The 19,526-nt window shown below is 39.1% G+C and overlaps 1 protein-coding gene across 1 annotated transcript in view; it reads left to right on the forward strand.

The window, feature by feature from the left end:
• LOC131038233 (probable ribonuclease P/MRP protein subunit POP5) overlaps positions 1-19,526 on the forward strand; it is a 105,934-nt gene that overhangs the window by 26,788 nt on the left and 59,620 nt on the right. The window lies entirely within an intron of this gene.

Raw genomic sequence — 19,526 nt, forward strand, 5'->3', positions numbered from 1 at the left:
AATCTTATATATAACCTTATTTGAATCATACCCCTCATTGGACTCTATTGCTAACTGTAGCCCTAACTATAATCTTTATTGAACTTAAATCATAACCCTGATTGAACTACAATCCTAACCCTAATTAGACCCTAACTTAATTAAAATCTTATCATATTCTCTAATCTTAATCTTAATCTAAATAGTCTTAAAAATCTTATCTTATTCTCTAAATTATTTTAATTAATTAAAAATATTTAATATCCCATTATCTAAATTCCATCTTGCTTTTAAAATATAGGATAATATTTAAAATATCTTAAATAATATTTGTTTCTTTTTTATTTTGTGAACTCGGATTCATGACCTCCTATATGTGAGTGGTACATGTTGATGTATTTTTTAGGCACATGCGAGTACATAATAAAATACCTTAAGTATCTTATCCTCTCTTGAACAAAATCTCTCGGATGTTGAAGATTAGCTTAAGGATCATTCGAGAAGACTCCAAGGTTCATGTATGTAGGATCACTACGTGTGGATAAGCTTTGTTAGTTGTTGTGATTGTTGTTTCATCTAGGGGCATTTATGGTTCGAAAAGATTTCATGAAGTTATTTGCGGATGATATGCAATGAAGTTCTTTCCTAACACTATTGAATGATTTGCAAAAAAATGACAAAAGATAAGGGTTTAGATTAGTTTTAAAGCTATCCTAAAATGAATGGATGAAGAATGACACAAGTGAAACTCAACTAGTTATAGCATCGCCATACATGATCAACTCCACTAGAACTAGTGCAATCTTCTAAGGATGTTTGGGGATTCTCAAATCACTACTAATCATAGACACCATTAGTTGAATGCATATCAATGATTGAGCAATAATCAAACTTAAGCAATTTTAAGAGTTCCAGTTGACCACACAAGGCTCGCTTACAATCAGCAAGAAAGCTAGTGGTATGGATAATGAGCTTCACAATATATATATCAAGTGCAACATTCCATCATTTAATCTAATGCTTAAACTAACATCAAAAGATTGACTTGAGAAGATAAAAGAACCATGCAATAAGCTTCAAGGATTGAGCAAAAACACCATAACTTCAATGTTTTATTGATCCAATAGCCAAACAACAACAATTCTTCAAGTCTTTCTCTTGTCACTATTCTAGCACTATTACTCTCTCTTATATCCTCTTCTACTTTATAGCTATTCTCATTAACCATTACAAATGAAATGAGTGGAGTTTATATAAGACTCCCAAATACAATGAAGGGCCGAGATTGAATGAAGATCAAGGGCCAAGATCTTGCCACCTAAACCCTAATTAGGGTTTAAAAATGAAAACCCTATCAAGATAATCATCATCATGAATCAACCAATGAGAAGACAGCATGTGCTGACACGAAAATCGAGGAAGCATCCTCCAATAGAAAAATGAAATGCCAAGTGGGATCATAACAAACTTTCTTCTAGAACTTTGTTCCCTTTCTCTTTTTCCTTTCTGGCATATTCAACGAATCTGGACGTCATATTTTCAACTTCAGAAATTGGAATCTCAAGTAGATTCTTCATTCATTCTTCTAGGTGGATTACTTCATCAAAGGCTGCAAGGAGTGTTATCTCCCATCCATGCTCAAGTTCTTTTGTCTTATCAATAAGGAACATAGTGGTATACATACGATCCAACTGTTTTTTTGTGATTAGTCCACCTTCTCCCTAAAAGATGACTTTTATCCTGTCCTCCAATTCTTGAATGTCCACCACATCTGATTCAATTTCTGCCTTTTTATCAAGAATGACACACATCACCTCAATTACCTTGTCATGAATAGTATGGATGGTATCTTCAACTTGATTACATCTGTTACTAATGTCTTCAAAAAGGAGTTTCTTCATTTGAAGCAAAGTCTACCATTGTAACAAATTAGGAGTTGATTCCTTTCTAATTACCCCCTCTTGTGCCAGTATCTGTTTAGGTGCCTTCCTTATTGCTTGTAATAATGGGATGGTGACATCTTTAGTATGAGTGAAGGTATCAACTGCCACCATGAGGTTACGAACTATCTCAAGAACACGAATGGCTCTACCAAGTATTTTCATCATATTTCTCACAAACTCATTAGCCATTGTGAAAGATTTACTGACCCATGCATCTAGAAGTTGTGCTAAGTTTGCTATCTTCTCCATATGGTTTACTGATTCATGAGGAAGCATTAGTGGAGGTGTGATTGTTGGGTCATGCTGCCTTAGTGGTTCCTTGAACTGATGGAAATAGCTCCTCGATGCATTTATCTCCTTTTCTAACCTTTTGTTCTTCTCTATTTCAGCCTTTAGCTTCTCATTGACCACCTTCACTGAATCGGTTGCTTCATCCATGGCTTGCTCAGAAGTAAGTTGACCTAAGTCAAATGTCTCCAAGTCATATTAATCTGCCATAATCTCATCCTCATATTTATCTACTGTTGGAGTGGCAATCTGTATCTTCCTAGAGCCTGTATTGTCTCTTATTACTTTAGACATCTTTGAAGCTTTCTTCTTTTCAGTGATTTCTTGAGGTCCATTTAGAAGACTCTCCAATTAAATGCTTGTTCTTCTTCTTCCGCTATTACCTCCTTGGCAAGTCTTTCCTTGAGCTAGTCGAGGATAGAAGATCTTCCTTCTTTTACTTGCACTTCTTCAGGCAATGGCTCATTTTTGGGAGGGGAAGTTGCTTCATTATTATCTCCTTGTTCCTCATCATCACAAATCTAGATATGAAGGGTTGGATTTGATCATTCTTGTGGCATTTTTCCTTTATCTTGTCTATCATTCCCATCATTTTGTATTGTAGACTCCATTGATTCATCCACCTCATGGACCATGCTTTCATCTATCCTTTGATCCTTGCCTTGATTTATTTCTTTCTCATGCCTAGAAGAAGCGCTAGGAGGCTGATCAGAATTTGTCTTTTGCTTCTTCTTGGATGTCTCTTTCTTCCCCTGGTCATTCTTCCTCTTTGATCCTTTAGAATGAGAAGTGCTCTCACTTACACTTGCCCTTTCTTCTTCTTTTGTCCTTGTCTCCAAATTGAATGTCATTGTTACATCTTGCTTCTTCAATTTCTGATGCTGAATATCTACCCATCTGCATGTGCAAGTTAAGACTTGATTCATCAATTCCCTCAAATCCGTGACTTCCTTTTCATCCCAATTAATCTTTATTCCTTTATCTTCCATCTCATAGGTAGATTGGATATATCTACCACTATCTTGTGCTTGATCGGCCACTCTATAAATTTTACATTTCCTGATGAGATCAAGAGGCAGCCGGGAGTGCATCTTCTTCTTTATCTCCAAGTCATCTTGAGCGTTCATCCAAAAATCTTCTACTTGAAACACATGCTTTCTTCCAACCATTTCTTCTATATTACCTTAGGGATCAAAGTTATCTCTAGAAGCAAATGGTGTAAACGAATAGAGAGATAACTCTTGCTCGACACTTTCAGCTATTTGAAGGGAAGGACAAACTTCTATTGAATTCCCAAGTGAAATGGAATTAGTGATGACACCTCCATGTTTGTACCTTAATGACTTGGTACATGATAACAATTATCTTGCCACTTCAAGTAGTACTATCTTGTTTGTTGGATAACGTGGCAACATATAAGGAGGAGAAGGACATCCTTGGGATCCTTATGTACGTGAATTTGGGAAATTGAATGAACCATGCACCATATTGTTTGACAAGTGCGTGTGCCTCTGGAGACAATCTTTGATGGATTCCACCTTGCAGAGTCCTAATGATGTGCATAGTGAAAGTATCATCGACTGTTCTATAGTGTTGCTTAGGTGGGTGATGCAATATTTCATAGGAATCACAAACCCTTATCTCTCCGGGCCTCCTTCTGACTCTGCCTCTATGTGATAGTCCCGCATATTCATAATTCCTTGCTAGAGAATATATGACATATGAGCTCATGTGGAATGACTTGGTGGGAACTAACCTTCTCAATTGTACATCTAGGCTATTACTAACGATTCTTGCCCAAGTGATCATTCCTTTCCCTTGGATGATTATTTGTATGAAGAAGAACATCCATTTATCAAAACAAAAGGCTTGAGAAGCACCTATAACTCAGCTAAGCATGGTGATCAAATCCCTGAATTCTTCTTGGAAGTCAATTCGGTGTGGCCCATTAGGTATCTTATTCAAGCGAGGTCTACTCTTTTGCAACCAATCCGTATTGATGACTGCTAGGCATGCATCAGGATCATCTTCATTAATTGATTCAGCTCCTTCCAAGCTTCTATAGGTCATGTCCCTTTGTTCTGGTAGGTGGAAAGCTTCACTTATAGCTGTTTTTGATAGGTAAGCAAGAATGGTTCCATCCTCGGCCACAATTGTTCTTGAGTGTGAGTCATAGTGTTTGGCACATTCAATCATTAGTTTATGACATCTAACTACAGGAGGGAAGCCGGCTGCCTTGATGATGCTGCTTTCTATTATCCTCTTGGCTATAGGTGATGGTTTGCCAATATATGGTGTCTCACGAAACTTCTTCACATTGAAGTTCCCAAGGTTTGTATCTCCAATGTTGCTCCACCGGGATGTGATTTTAGTCTCTAAGTCATCGTTCTTTTGATCTTCTTTGATGAGAGCCTATCGGGAGGTAGATCCACTTGCCTTGGGCGCTGCCATCATTCACCTATTAAAGATGTTCGAGTTAGGGTCTTGACAAAGCTATTAAAACTATTGACTCCAGGCTTGCAAAACCTTAGAATAAAGATGAAATACTGATTTAAACCAGTCCTACACTCTAATGATAATTGTGAGATTTTGCCAAGATCAAGAGCTCAATAAAAAGTAAAAAATAGAGAAAAAAATATTGATAGGGATAAACTGTATTCTATCAAGATGAAATACTGATCAACTGGATCATCAAAAGTTACATACAATGAATATGAGCCTGCTTATATAGGCAAGGCTATATGGATATGTGAGCACACAAACATGACATGTGGCTCAATAAGAAACAAGGGTAGGTAGGAAATAGGTGTGGTAGGTAGGAGAAACAATAAAATATTCCACATGAGGTGGATCACCCACCGAAGGTGGAATGTAACAACAAGATAAGACCACAAAAGGTGGAAATTCTCCTACACACACTATCCCAATGTGGCACAAACACCCAAGTGTTTCATACCCAAACTACCATGATATGCATGTACCTGTTGACGTGTATTTTGTACACAATCATACACAGAATAAAATACCGACAGGCATCTTATCCTCTCTTGAGAAAATAGTCTCTAACTGCTGAAGATCTGCAAAAAGGATCAGTTAGATGGACTCCAAGGTTCTTTTAGTGGGGTCTCCACGTGTGGATAAGCTTTTTTAGTGGTATGATGTGATTTGCTGTTTCCTTCAAGGCGTCTTACGGATTCAAATGCTCGAAGATTTTACTAATCTAAAAGGAACTTTCAAAAAAAAATGGAAAAAGGACAGGGTTTAAGGAAGTCTATTCTAGCCTAACCCTACGAACGACTTAGCATGAATGAGATTTGGCAAGACTCAACCAACTTCAATTTTGCCATAAGATAACAACTCAACTGAAATTAGTGCGATCTTCTAAGGTAATAATGGTGTTCAATGCATCAAAGACCAAGGACACTACTATGAAGGTACATATCCTAGATGCGAAAATGCTTGAAGGTTAAGGACTCAAAATGTTTTCCAGTCGACCACGCAAAGCATTCCTACAATCAGCAAGAAGCTAGTGGTTTGGATAGCGAATCCTACCAAATATCAAATCTCACACTTAGCCTTTCAAATTAACAAACTACTTCGATTGAGCGTGATTCAAGTACATCCAACAACCATGAAGATAACTCAAGAAACTTGCAACAAAACACCATAACTTCAATATTTTATTGATTTCCAAGTCATCATATACAACAATTGCTTGAATTTCTCTCTTCAAGACTCAATCTTGCTACAAAATAAAAATTGCTTCTAACTCTAACTATTCTCTCTCACACTTCTTCACTATTAACTCTTAACATACTATTACCCAAATGAAATGAAAAATGGGGGTATAAATAGCATCCCCAGTTACAATGAAAGGTCCAGATTTGAAAGTAAATCAATGGACAAGATCATGACACCTAAACCCTAATTAGGGTTTGTTACAAATGACCTCCTTTTTACTGAACAATATTAAATACATAGCCAAATATTAAATTTGGCACAAAAATCTAGGAGGTATCAACCAATGAAAAATAAGATGTCATGTCATCTGTAACAACCTTTCATCTAGAATCTTATTCCCTTTCCAATTCTCTTTCTTAGCATATGCAATGAATTTTGTCACGATTCCTTCGATTTCTGTGCTTGGAATCTCGGGAAGATTCTTGATACTCTCTTCTAAGTGGATAACCTGATCAAATGCATCTAGAAGAGCTATGTCCCAAGTAGGTTCAAGTTCCTTTGTTCTATCAATCAGGAGCATGGTGGCATACATCTGATCATACTGCTCATCTGTAACATCTGCGTCCTTGCGAAAGATGATCTTGATTCTATCCTCAAATTCTTGTAAATCCACATCTGTCTCGACCTCGATCCTTCTGCCAAGAATGGTACGAAGTACCTCAAACACTCTGTCCTGGATCGGATTGATCACCTCCTCAACTTGACCACATCTAACACTGATGTCCTCAAAGAGAACACTCTTTATATGGAGTAAGGTTGACCACTGAAACAAACTGTGAGAATCACCTTCTAAGATCCTCTCTTGTGCTAAAATTCTTCTGGATGTGTGTCTTATAACTTTCAAGATAGGGATGACAACGTCCTTGGTATGGGCAAATGCAGCTACTGTTGCCATCAATCTGTGAATAATCTCAAGAACTTGGATAGCCTGATGGGTGATCTTCGACATCCTTGTAACAAACTCAATGGCCACCGTGTGAGATCTATCCATCCAACCACATGTACGCTGGACCAGGTTCCTGAATCTTTCTGCTTCATTGATTGATTGAAGGGGCAATGCCTGCAATGGTGATCTAACTGGATCCTGCCGTCCCAAAGGTTCATTGATGTGACTGAAATATGCCCTCCATGCACCGACCTCTCCCTCAAGCTTTCTATTCTTTTCCACTTCTTCTCTAAGCTTGTCCTTCAATGCCTCAAATGTATCGGTGGCATCATCTAAAGTCTGCTCTGCTGTGGAAGGTCCTAACTCAATAGTCTGTATATGATAGTCCTCTGCTAGGATCTCACCCTCATATTTGTCTGCTGCCGGTGTAGCTATCTGCAGTTTTCTAGATCCGGTCTCATCTCGAATCATCTTGGACATCTTTGTAGCCTTCTTCTTCTCTATTGTCATATGTGAACGTCCAACAAGGCTCTCTAAATCAATTGCACTGTCCTCGTCCTCAATTACGATCACCTTAGTCAATCTTTCCTTCAACCAATCTGGGATATTTGATCTTGTCTCTTGAACTTGAATCTCTTTGTGTACTATTTCTTCTTGTCTGGGAGGAGATGTTACTTCATTATCATTATCTAAATCATAGTCTTGGAGAGATCCATCGGATGAAACATGCTGTGCCTGTCCTTCCTCCTGTCTATCATTTTGTACCATCGATTCCATGGACTCTTCCACTCGAACTGTTCTATCCTCTGGTCTAGAAGAAGTACCTGGTGTTTGATCTTTGTTGGCACCTTGCTTTTTCTTGGAAGACTCTTTCTTTTCTGATCTTTCCTTTCTCTTCGAACCTCTCGAATGGAGATTGCCCTCACTGGCACATCGAAGGTTACCTTCTCCTGAATTCCTAGGATTAGGATTGCCTTCACTAACACTGGCTCCACCTTCGGCTGGCTTTTCTTCCAAAGTAAAAGACATGGCTATGCCCTGTTCTCTCAACTTCTGATGCTGAACGTCTACCCATCTGCGAGTACAAGACAAGACTGGTGCCATCAAATCATCTAAATCCACGGCCTCGGGCTCATTCCAATTCAAACTAATTGTTTTACTTTCTCTATCATATGAAGATTGGATGTGCCTGCCGTTGTCCTGAGCTTGGTCGGCTACTCTGTAAATCTTACATTTCCTGATGAAATCCAAAGGCAATCTAGAATGTATTTTTCGTTTCACTTCGAGATCATCTAGGAGATTCATCATAAAATCTTCAATTTGGTACTCATGTCTAAATCTTCTACCGACCGTCTCCTCTAAATATCCATGTGGATCAAAACTATTCCTCCAAGCAAAAGATGAAAAAGGATACAAGGCTAACTCCTTCTCTGCGTCATCCATGGCTAAGACATTAGGACATACCTCAACTGAATTACCCAAAATAATAGGTACCTGAACTCCATTCTGATGTCTGTGTCTGAATGCCTTCACATATGCTGCCAACTGCCTTGTTACTTCAAGTAACACAATTCTGTCTGTCGGGTACCTCGAGCATCAATTCGTGGCACTGAATAGCTGGAGGAAAGCTGGCCGCCTTAATGATGCCACTCTCTATTATTCTCCGGGCGACAGGTGATGGCTTGCCGATGTAAGGGACCTCTCGAAACTTCTTCGTGCTAAAGTTCCCCAAGTTTGTATCTCCAATGTTGCTCCACTTGGACACGATCTTGGTCTCCACTTCTTCGGTCTTCTGATCCTCTTTCATGAGAGCCGAGCGACTGGTGGATGCTCCCGCCTTTGGGGTCGCCATACCTACACAACATTCCATTATAAGAAATAGACTTTGCAATAAATAATGTAAATAAGAGAGATAAATTTTAGGAAACCTCATGATAAGTCTCTAGAGTTATCATTTCCTAAAAAACAACGATCGAGCCAAGAGATTTAAAATTCAAAAAATTCAAAAAATTCAAAATTTGAAATATGACGATGAATGAATAAAGCAATAATAATAAATCGTCATACCTTGATAGAGAGCTAACTCTAGAATGCAAAAACAAAATTTGCCTAGGCAAAATTGAGGTATAAAGATAATCTTCAATATGATCTCCTCAGAATTGACTTCGCCACCTCTGGATAGAATGCGATCTTCAATTACCGCCTTGGACGTGGTCTCAAATGGATCTTCAAATTCGCACTAACAAATCTCCAAGTCCTTAGCAAATTCCCCTTTGGCGTGGTCTTAGATGGATCTTCAAATTCGCCTTTGGTGTGATCTTCAAATTCTCGCCACCCTTTGATTGCTTATGCCACCTTGGATGGAATTCGCACCTCCTTTAAACACACTTCGCACGCCTCGCACCACCTTGGGAATGTCTACGCCACCTTTGGTTTGAAATCGCACCACCTTTAATAACTAAGCGCGCCACCCTTGGATGAATGAAACTCGCACTATATTCGCCTCTTCTCAATTCGCATGAAGGAAGGTAAAATAATGATGTAGAAAATGATAATTCCACCCCCCCCTTATATAGCGCTTGCATCCTTCACCCCTTAGGCCGACTTAATAAAAAAATAAAACCATTTTTTAAATGATTTGCAATGAAATGACAAGGCCGACCTCCTTAAATGAGCGCTCAAATCGATTTTTTATTAATTAATTAATTAATTATTAATGCCTTGCGTTTTTTAATTTGCAAATTTCGATTTTAATAAAGGCAAAATAATTAATAAATGTCTAACGCCATATTAAATGCCAATAAAAAAATGGATTTTCAATTTTTTAAATTGATTTAGCATTTAAAGAAAATTTGAATTGTTTAATTTGGCGCCAAAAATATGAAAATAAAGGGACGTACCTCATCGCTCTGGTCCCTTGGAGAGGGACAGGAGCGATCCATGATTTTGGTCTAGATTCTTGCATTTTCAACGTTCAACTCCTTCATTTCCATGTCCCAAATCGATCATCTGGTGGTCCTTCGAACTTGAATTTCTTTCTTGTGCGAGCAAATGCATCTCATGATCATTATCGCCCTGGTCCCTTGGAGAGGGACAGGAGCGATCTCCATGTTTTTGCTTGAAATTCTCCATTTTGGTACGATCCTTTCCTTGCATCATCTCCCAAATGTCATTTAAAACCCTGTGCGTCCTTGATTTTCAAAGAATATCATGTGTTTTATCTAACATCGCCCTTGTCCCTTGGAGAGGGACAGGAGCGATCTCCATGTCTTCACGTTCACCTTGTATCTTTGACCTTCGAAATATCATTGTAAGGCGAACAACATCCATGCTCGTGTCCTTTGCGCTTATTTCCCTTTGCTTTTATTATGTGTTTGGATGTATTAAAGGGACCATCGCCCTTGTCCCTTGGAGAGGGACAGGAGCGATCCATTATTTCTCCTTGATCTTGGCGACTTTTAAACTTCGATCTCCTTTGCAATGTCCTTCAAACGTCGTCCTTCGCATTTCCTAACCTCATTTCGCCTTGATCTTTGAAGGAACGTGAGTGTTTTGATAGTATCGCCTTGGTCCTTGTCCAAAGGACAGGAGCGATGTTGATTTTTCCACGTTCACTATGCATTTTTGACCTTCGATCTTTCATTGTGATGTTTTCCAAACGCCGTCCCTTGTCTCGCTTAACCTCGCCTTGTTTCGATTTTGGAGGAATATGAGCGCTTTTGATAGGATCGCCCTGGTCCTTGTCCAAAGGACAGGAGCGATGTGGGGCCTTTACACCATTTGGCGATGTTTGGACGTTCAAAACTCTTGTTTATCATCTTGTTGTCATACCATGGACCCTCCAGAACATTGCAATATATTGTCCTTACGTAAATTTTGCATGAATTGATCAATACATCTAATATCGCTCTGGTCCCTTCCTAAGGGACAGGAGCGAAGTTCATCATTATGTGCTTGTTCTTGTTTGTATCAACTTGTAACCATCTTCATTGCGTGAAATGACGTCCTTTCGACCTTCTTGGTTGCTCGAAACTTGTTCGCCTTTTGAAATTTATGCTATTATGTAGATATCGCTCTGGTCCCTTCCCAAGGGACAGGAGCGATCTGGGTCTTAGAGCGCAAATCCTTCCATGTGATGACCTTTACAACCTTGCGCTTGATGGAAATGCCTTGAAATGTCTTCGCCACCCTTCGTCTTGACTTGGATCGGCCTTGAACCTTGGAGGAACGACCTTGAACTTTGGAGGGACGTATCATCACCATTGTATCGCCCTGGTCCCTTGGAGAGGGACAGGAGCGATCCTCCCTTTGTGGCCTTCATCTCACTTTGCCAGGTTCCAAGTTTATATTCAACGGACTCGTCCTTCTTCCCTCTATCCGTCCATGCCTCGACATCATTTGTAACTTTGCAAGAAAGGCAATTATATTAAAAATCGCTCTGGTCCCTTCCTGAGGGACAGGAGCGAACTAGGCATTTAACACTGGTATGGACGTCCCAAAAATCTTCAATTTATATTCAATGCGCTCATCTCATGTTCTCCTTTGCTTTTGAACGTAAACTTGCCTTGACCCTTGTCTGGATTTTGCAAAATGAAGGAAATCGCTCTGGTCCCTGGGAGAGGGACGAGAGCTACAAGGTACCTCGCCCTGGTCCCTTGGAGAGGGACAGGAGCGATTTGGTTAATATAGGTCATTCTCCTTCGTTTTTGCATCTCAAATTATATTCATTTGGCAAAGCATCTTCCCTTGGACGTCCTCAAATCATTAAGTTTTCGAAATCTTGCAAGGACAATACGAAATCTGAATTGTAGCTCCGGTCCTTCACAGAGGGACAGGAGCGATTTTTCTCCTGGAGGCATTTCTGTGCTCATGAAAATCTTCAATTTATATTCAATGGAAAGATCTTGTCGTTCTCCATCACTTCAAACGTAAAATTTGTCTGGACTCTGCAAGGATGATGAGATATTTGAAAATGAGCTCCCGTCCTTCACTGAGGGACAGGAGCGATTTTGCTCCTACAGGCCAAAATAACAAGATTTTTCACATTTTAACACTTCACGAGACGAAAACAAATCAATTCCAATGCCCGGGATCAAAAAATAAAAAAGTCAAAATTTGGTCAAAATATTCAATCAGACAAAAATTCACATTGACGGTCAACACTTAGACAAATTTAAGCTCTGCATGAACATTCCAATTGAAAAATTAGACCATTTTGGCGAAATCATTGCATTCAAAATTTGCATTCTAGAAAAGAAGCTCGAAAAGCTCTCAAAAAACAACTGGATTTTGGCTTAAAAAGGCAAAATTTAAAACCCTAAGGCTTGGCCCTAAATCCAGACAACTAACTAACTAACAAAACCCTAAAAACGAAAGCGAAAACGAGCAAAAAACAAGCAAAAAAGAGGGGGTCCCCATTTGCGATGGGGCGATGTGTGAAATGGTCACAACAGTACCTAAGTAAACTTAAGTAAGGTGTAATAATATCCAACATGAATAAATAATTACACCAACAATAATAATCAAATGCTTAATAAGACTGATCTAACTCTTCACATGCATCCTAACTTGAATGAATTATGATTTTCTGCCTCTAATCAGACCGGATTTTTGATCTTAAATGCAGTCCTTACTTCTGATTTTGATGATTTCCTTTCAATCAAAAGACTGATACTAATTAATGAATTCACTGTTTGGAATGCAATTCTAACATCTAAAGGCAAATCTGGGCTGTTTCAAGATGAATTCGCTATCTGATAGGCTTCTTTGCTAAGCAAATTCGCTGCTTCTTGATGCTTAAATGATGAATTTGCCTGCTCCAAAAGATCAGACCTGCAACTCTAATGATGAAATTCACCCTTTATGCTGATGAAATTCGCTATTGCTTGATGAGGTTCGCCAATATTCTGATGGAATTCGCTGACCTGCTGCTGATGGAGAAAAGAAAGTGTTTTGAATAGATGATTAAAATGATTAATTTACTTTCCTTATATATGCGCTTAGGGCAAAGGATGTGTCTTTTGGGTAAAAAGGCCGACTTGTTTTGACAAAAGCAAATAATAAATTGCCTTCCTTAATGCTGGCTGACTTAACACATTAGAGCTCTCCGTTTTAGCGATTCGAATTTTAAATGGAATTTTGGCTCAAAAAATGCTTGCCTTTGATGAATTTGCTCTTGGACCTTTGGGAGGTATATGGATTGATTAAAAAAAATCGCTCTTGAACCTTAGCAAGGACATGACTTGGAGATGGAATTCGCTCTAGGACTTTAGCAAGGACATGACTTGGAGATGAAATTCGCTCTAGGACCTTAGCAAGGGCATGACTCAAAATTCGCTCTAGGACCGCTCCAAGGACATAATTCAAAATTCGCTCTAGGACCTCTCCAAGGACATAATTCAAAATTCGCTCTAGGACCTCTCCAAGGACATAATCTTGATAAAAAAATTCGCTCTTTGTCCTGCGGACTCTTTGTCCTTTGGAAGGTACATGGTACATGACTTCAAAATTTTCTTTCACTTGGTTGGTTTTAACCTTAAACTCTCCACTCTTTCCTCATGAAAGCATCATCAATTTGACCCTTAAGAACACCCATGGAGGAAATTCGCTCTGTGACCTTTGGAAGGTACATGTCCTTGGTGAAATTTTCGCTCTAGGACCTCAGCAAGGTACTGTTGATGTGTTTTTTATGCACATGCGAACACAGAATAAAATACCAAAGTATCTTATCCTCTCTTGAACAAAGTTCTCGACTGCTCAAGATCTCGCTGAAGGATCAGTCGGAGCAACTCCAAGGTTCTGTTATGTAGGATCTCTACGTGTGGATAAGCTCTCTGTGGTATGATGTGATTTTGCTGGAATCACAAGGGGACTTACACTTGATGACTAAACGTCTGATTTGCTGGAATCACGAGTCCTATTTACTAACTGGAAGACAAACAAATGGCAAAAGATGCAAGATTCAGGAAGTCTACTCTACTATCTAGAATGCGAGAAGATGGATGAATGACTAGGTTGAGTCCTACTGGGCTGGGTCTCACCATCAAGTTGAACAATTCAACACCAACTCAGTGCGATCTTCTGGGGATGCTTCCAATACGTTCAAATCGTACACCATCCGACAATGATCACCATTCAAGATAATGCATGAACAATAGACGTGTAATGACTTAAGATTAAGCTCATTTTATGCCAGTTGACCACGCAGGGCGCACTTACAATCGGTAAGAGGCTAGTGGTATGGACTATACAGATTCCACATAGGTGCATTCAACAATTTTCTTCACTCAATCTAATCATCTATCATCAAAAATGAAGATTCAACAAGAGACCATGCACATTGCAAAGAAACAACATATTCCACCATATCTTCAATGAAAAGAAGTCTTTACAATTAAGGCAACAATGTCTTGCCTTCTCTTCTTAATCTACTCTAATTGCTATTCTACTATTCTGGCCTCTATTTACTAACTATTAACTATTACCTATTATTGACTAACTATTCTCTGACTATTGACTAACTATTAGCCTTTACAAATGAGGAGCCAGGGCTTATATAGTGCCCTCAATACAATTCAATGGCTCAGATCACTTTGAGATCAATGGCCGAGATTTTACAATGAAAATCCTAATTAGGGTTTGTTACAACAAACTTAATTCTGACCAATGAAATAATTGCATTATTTGGACACATGTCTTCTCTGGAATATTCGACCAATGGATAGCCGGGGTAGGTACATCGAAGTTAGTGCCATCTCTTGATGAATCAGGTACATTGAATCTAGACATGCTGAAGTGGACCAATCCGACTGGAGGAGTGATGATTGGGACGCCACCTTGTCTGACACTTGGTTGATGCTCAATTTGATGCTACTGAGAAGCTAACTTTAGTTAACTCTTTTGAAACTGTCTGCTTCTCCAATGGACCCTTTCTCTGATCTCCTTTGTCTTTGATGTGCAGGATGGATGGTGTACCTTTCCTTTGAATGCTGGACTGGAAGAGGTCGTCCTTGATGATGCTGGACCGGAGAAGGCCGTCCTTGATGATGCTGGGCTGGAGAAGGTCGTCCTTGTCTTGGTCTGGTCTTGTGGAGGTTGTCATTTGATACCTACACCAAAAGCTTAAAGTTAGGGTTTGAGCATAATATCTTAAGGTATAGGATTCAAGACCTTTCAAGGAAATAACTAAATATTAATTTGAAAATGATGATAAATCTAAGAATTATGAATTTTCAAATTAAATTAAAATCAGATTGTACAAGACTTTCATTTTCCAAAGGATTACTATGGAAAATCCAACTAAATTTTGAATAAAAATTTCAAGAATCTGATTCTTCATACCTCTTCCTTGAATTTTTAGCTATCAACCTTGAAAAATGAATGAAGGGAGATGAGAATTTGCTGGACAAGGGCGTTTGATCTGAATTTTAGGTCCTCCTTTGGATGAATTAAGCTTCAATCAGCCTTCAAAAAGAATTTCGCCTTCAACGAGCTTCTCAAAATCTGGAAATTCGCCTTCAAACACCTTCCAAAATCTGGAAATTATCCTCCAACTTGCTCAATTTCGCACCTCCAAGTCTGCTCTTCAAGTTCGCATGAGAGATAATGAAAGAATGATTTGAATTTGTTAAAATACACCTTCCTTATATAGGGCGCTCACCTTGATTTCCCTCAAGGCTGACTCCTTGATTTCCCTCGAGGCCGACTTGGCAAATAGGGAATAAAATAAAATAAAACTCCTCTCAAAGGATTGGCCGACTTGTTTGTAAAGGCACAATAATGATTTTTGAGCGCTCAAGCATTATTTTTAATTTTTTAAATTAATTCCAAAGCTCAAAGGTGGATTTTTTCATTTATTTCAAGGCCTAGAAATTAATTAATCAAATTATGAATGCCTTAATTTATGCGAACTTGTTTGAGTCTTCCAAATGTCTTGTAATAGGCAAATTTAGTGAAAGACTATAGGCTAGTTTAGGGAATGTTAAAGCTTGATTAAGGCTTGATGAATCTTCATTTTCCTTGGGCATTAAAATATTCAAAGTGATGGAGGCTTAAATTATTTCAAGGCTTATTTGAACCTCTCATCTAGGCTTGTTTGCTTCATGAATCAAAATCTTCACAACGTAGGTTTGCCATCACAATTTTGCAATTTGCCTTCAACTTAGCCTGAACAAGGTGAATAATAGGTGTTTTCAAGAATTTCACCCTGGACCCTTTGGAAGGGTCAGGAGCGATTTTCTCTTTTTAGGTCAAAATTCACCTTTGCTTGATCATTGACCTTCTCCAAGGCAATCTCCGGGATCCATTCATCTCAACCATTGACTAGGCTCAACAATATTTTGAAGGAAACATTGCATTTTGGGAATTTCGCTCAACAACCTAGCCAGGGACAGGACCTATCCAGAATTTCGCTCTGGACCCTTTGGAAGGGTCAGGGGCGAAATTCTCTCTTGAGCTCAAAATTCACATTTTTTGAAGTTCCAAATCTCTCCAAGGCATTCTAAATAGCTTCTTTCACTGTAGTCCAGGCCTGGTTTTACTCAAATCTTGAAGGAAAAAGTGTTTTTAGGGTTTTTCGCTCTGGACCCTTTGGAAGGGTCAGGAGCGATTTTCTCCTCTTGTAGCTCATTTTTGATCGTTCCAACTTCAATCCACCTCAGAAAGCTAGGAAATATCTTTCTTCTTTCACCCAATCCAAATTTGATTTCGTTTTGCAAGGCAGAATAGGAGATTTTAGGATTTTCGCCCTGGACCCTTTGGAAGGGTTAGGAGCAAAAATCTTGTTTTAGGGCTATCTTGCCATCCTTCCAACTTCAAATCACTTCCAAGGCATAGAACATCTTGTCTTTCTCCTTCCCATGGTATAAAAACCAAAATCTTGTCTTGAATTTGCAAGGAAAAAGGGGAATTTTAGAAATTTCGCTCTGGACCCTTTGGAAGGGTCAGGAGCGAAATTTTCATTAGGCTTTCAATTTTGCATTCTTGGCAACCAATATTCATTCTAAGGCAATCCAAATGCCTTCTCACACCCTTGTCCTAGCTTGGTCTTGTCCAAAATTTTGGAAGAAAAGATGACTTTGAGGATTTTCGCTCTGGACCCTTTGGAAGGGTCAGGAGCGAAAATCTCTTCTAGGCTCAATTCCTTCATCTTTCATGATTTCTTGCAACTTCAAGTCACTCCCAGGGGCAATTCCTTCTTGATTTTACCTTATCCCACACTTGACTTAGCAAAACTTTGATAGCAAAAAGAAGTTTTGAGAAAATTCGCTCTGGACCCTTTGGAAGGGTGTTAGGAGTGAAATTCTCAATCTTCACCAAAAATCTTCATTTTTTCAACTTGAAACTTATTTGCAAGGTAGGATTTCATGTTTCATTGTGCTAGGAATAAAGTTTCATGTCCAAGAAAGGCTAAAAATAGGTTTACAAGGAATTTCGCTCTGGACCCTTTGGAAGGGTCAGGAGCAAAATTTCCTTTCCTGGCCAGAATTCTTCATTTTCACAACTTCTAAACATGCCCAAGGATTTCAATATGTTCATTCTTCCTTTCATCATGTCTTGGACACCTCAATTTGACCAAACCAAGCAAGAAATGTCTCTTATAGAGATTTTCGCTCTGGACCCTTTGGAAGGGTCAGGAGCGAAATTCTCCATTTGGGCTAAATCCTTCATTTTTTCGGTTCAAAACGACCTCAAGAGGCAAAAACAAGTCATTCTTCTTCCATCCATGTCAAAAACTTAACCTTCTTTAATGCAAAATAAGAGCTTTTGGGAATTTCGCTCTGGACCCTTTGGAAGGGTCAGGAGCGAAATTTCCCTTCTTGTCCAAAATTCTTCATTTTCTCATGCTTTCAAATCTTCAAAGGTGACAAGAATGTCCAACCTTCCTTCCAAGATACCCTACACATCAAAATTTAGCCAAAGTTAGGGAGAAATGAGCTTTAAGAAGATTTTTGCTCTGGACCCTTTGGAAGGGTCAGGAGCGAAAATCTCATTCTAGGCTAGATTACTCACTTTTCAAACTTCAAACCACTTCAAGAAGCAAACTTAGATCATTTTCCACCTGTGGAAGAAGGTTTCAAGGTCAAACAAGGTAGCAAATGAAGTTTATGATGAATTTCGCTCTGGACCCTTTGGAAGGGTCAGGAGCGAAATTCTCCTTTAGGCCAAAATCTTGTTCCTCAAAATCAATCAAACTCCCTCTCAAGGCAAAAACATACCCATTCATCTCCCATCAAGCCAACGCCTAGCCAAAATAAGGAGGAAAACAAGAGTTATAAAGATTTTTGCTCTGGACCTTTTGGAAGGGTCAGGAGCGAAATTCCTAATCTTGGCCAAGACCCTGACTTCATTTTCACATTTCTTCATTCAAACAAGCGTTTTTACCTTCATTCAAGCCAAGGAATGCATTAGTTCTAAGTTTTGGTCAAAGTAGAATGTCTTATGGAGAATTTCGCTCTGGACCCTTTGGAAGGGTCAGGAGCGAAATTCAATTTGGACCCTTTGGAAGGGTCAGGAGCGAAATTTGACATTTTGGACTCTCCGTCAGGATCATTTTATGGAATATAACATTTAAGTATAATTTCTTATACTTTAAGTTATATTCCATATATACTTTCAGGATGTTTGAGAGTGGTTTCGGACGTCCAGGAGTTATATTGCAAAATCTAGTTTTTGGAGGATTCTTCAGTTTTCCAGACTTAGTCAAATTTCAGGATCAGGACATTCCAGACTTAGCCAAATTTCAGGATTAGGGCATTCCAAACTTAGCCAAATTTCAGGGCATTTGAAGATCAGGATGACATTCCAGACTTCATCACTCACCAACTCGACCTAACTCAGACCTTCAAGGATGATACCCACTCACAAAGCAAGACACAATTAGCAACAAGAGCAAAACCAGGCCCTACAGAAGACTCTCAAAGAAACCCTAATTCTGGGGCACTTGCTGACTCTCCTGGCTCAAGCAAAGCCTACCATCCTATTGATCCCCTGGCGACACTCAAAATGCAAAGGCTAATAGAGGAACCCTAAACACCTAGAAAGAAAACCCCAGAAAGCAAAAAAAGTAGGGGTCCCCATTTGTAATGGGGCGATGTGTGAATACGTCACAACAGGTACGCAACTTGGTGAAAGAATTTTGCTCTTGATCCTTTGGAAGGTACATCAAAAATTCGCTCTAAGACTGGAGCAAGGTGCGGGGTCAAGGTACTTAGGCAAATTTCGCTCCAATGAGGGAGCAAGGTGCACAATCTTAATGAAAATTTTGCTCTCAAGTTTGGGCAAGGTACACAACCTTATGAATGACTCTTCACTTAGCTCTTTCACCTGACTTTGCTTGGTTTGTTCAATACTCAAGTCCTTCATCTACGAATCAATCTTGCAACACTTGATGACCTACTCCACTCCACTCCCTAGAAAAGAGCATAGAGAGACTACTCCTAGAGAAAGCAAATCCTTAAAAAAGGGCGGGTCCCCATCTTGATGGGCCAATGTGTGATGTGGTCACAACAGTACACATCTTTGGCATAATTATTACATTGATATGACCTATTTGCATTGGTTAATTTGTTTCACTTGTTTCGTTTTTGTGTTTGCTTTGTTACCACTATAAAAATTGCAACCACACAAATGAATACTTGTGAATATCATTTGAGATGCCACTTGAGTAGGGTGTGCGTCTGGACCTTGAC

The sequence above is a fragment of the Cryptomeria japonica genome, chromosome 10, assembly GCF_030272615.1.
Source record: "Cryptomeria japonica chromosome 10, Sugi_1.0, whole genome shotgun sequence".
NCBI classification, from domain to species: Eukaryota; Viridiplantae; Streptophyta; class Pinopsida; order Cupressales; family Cupressaceae; genus Cryptomeria; species Cryptomeria japonica.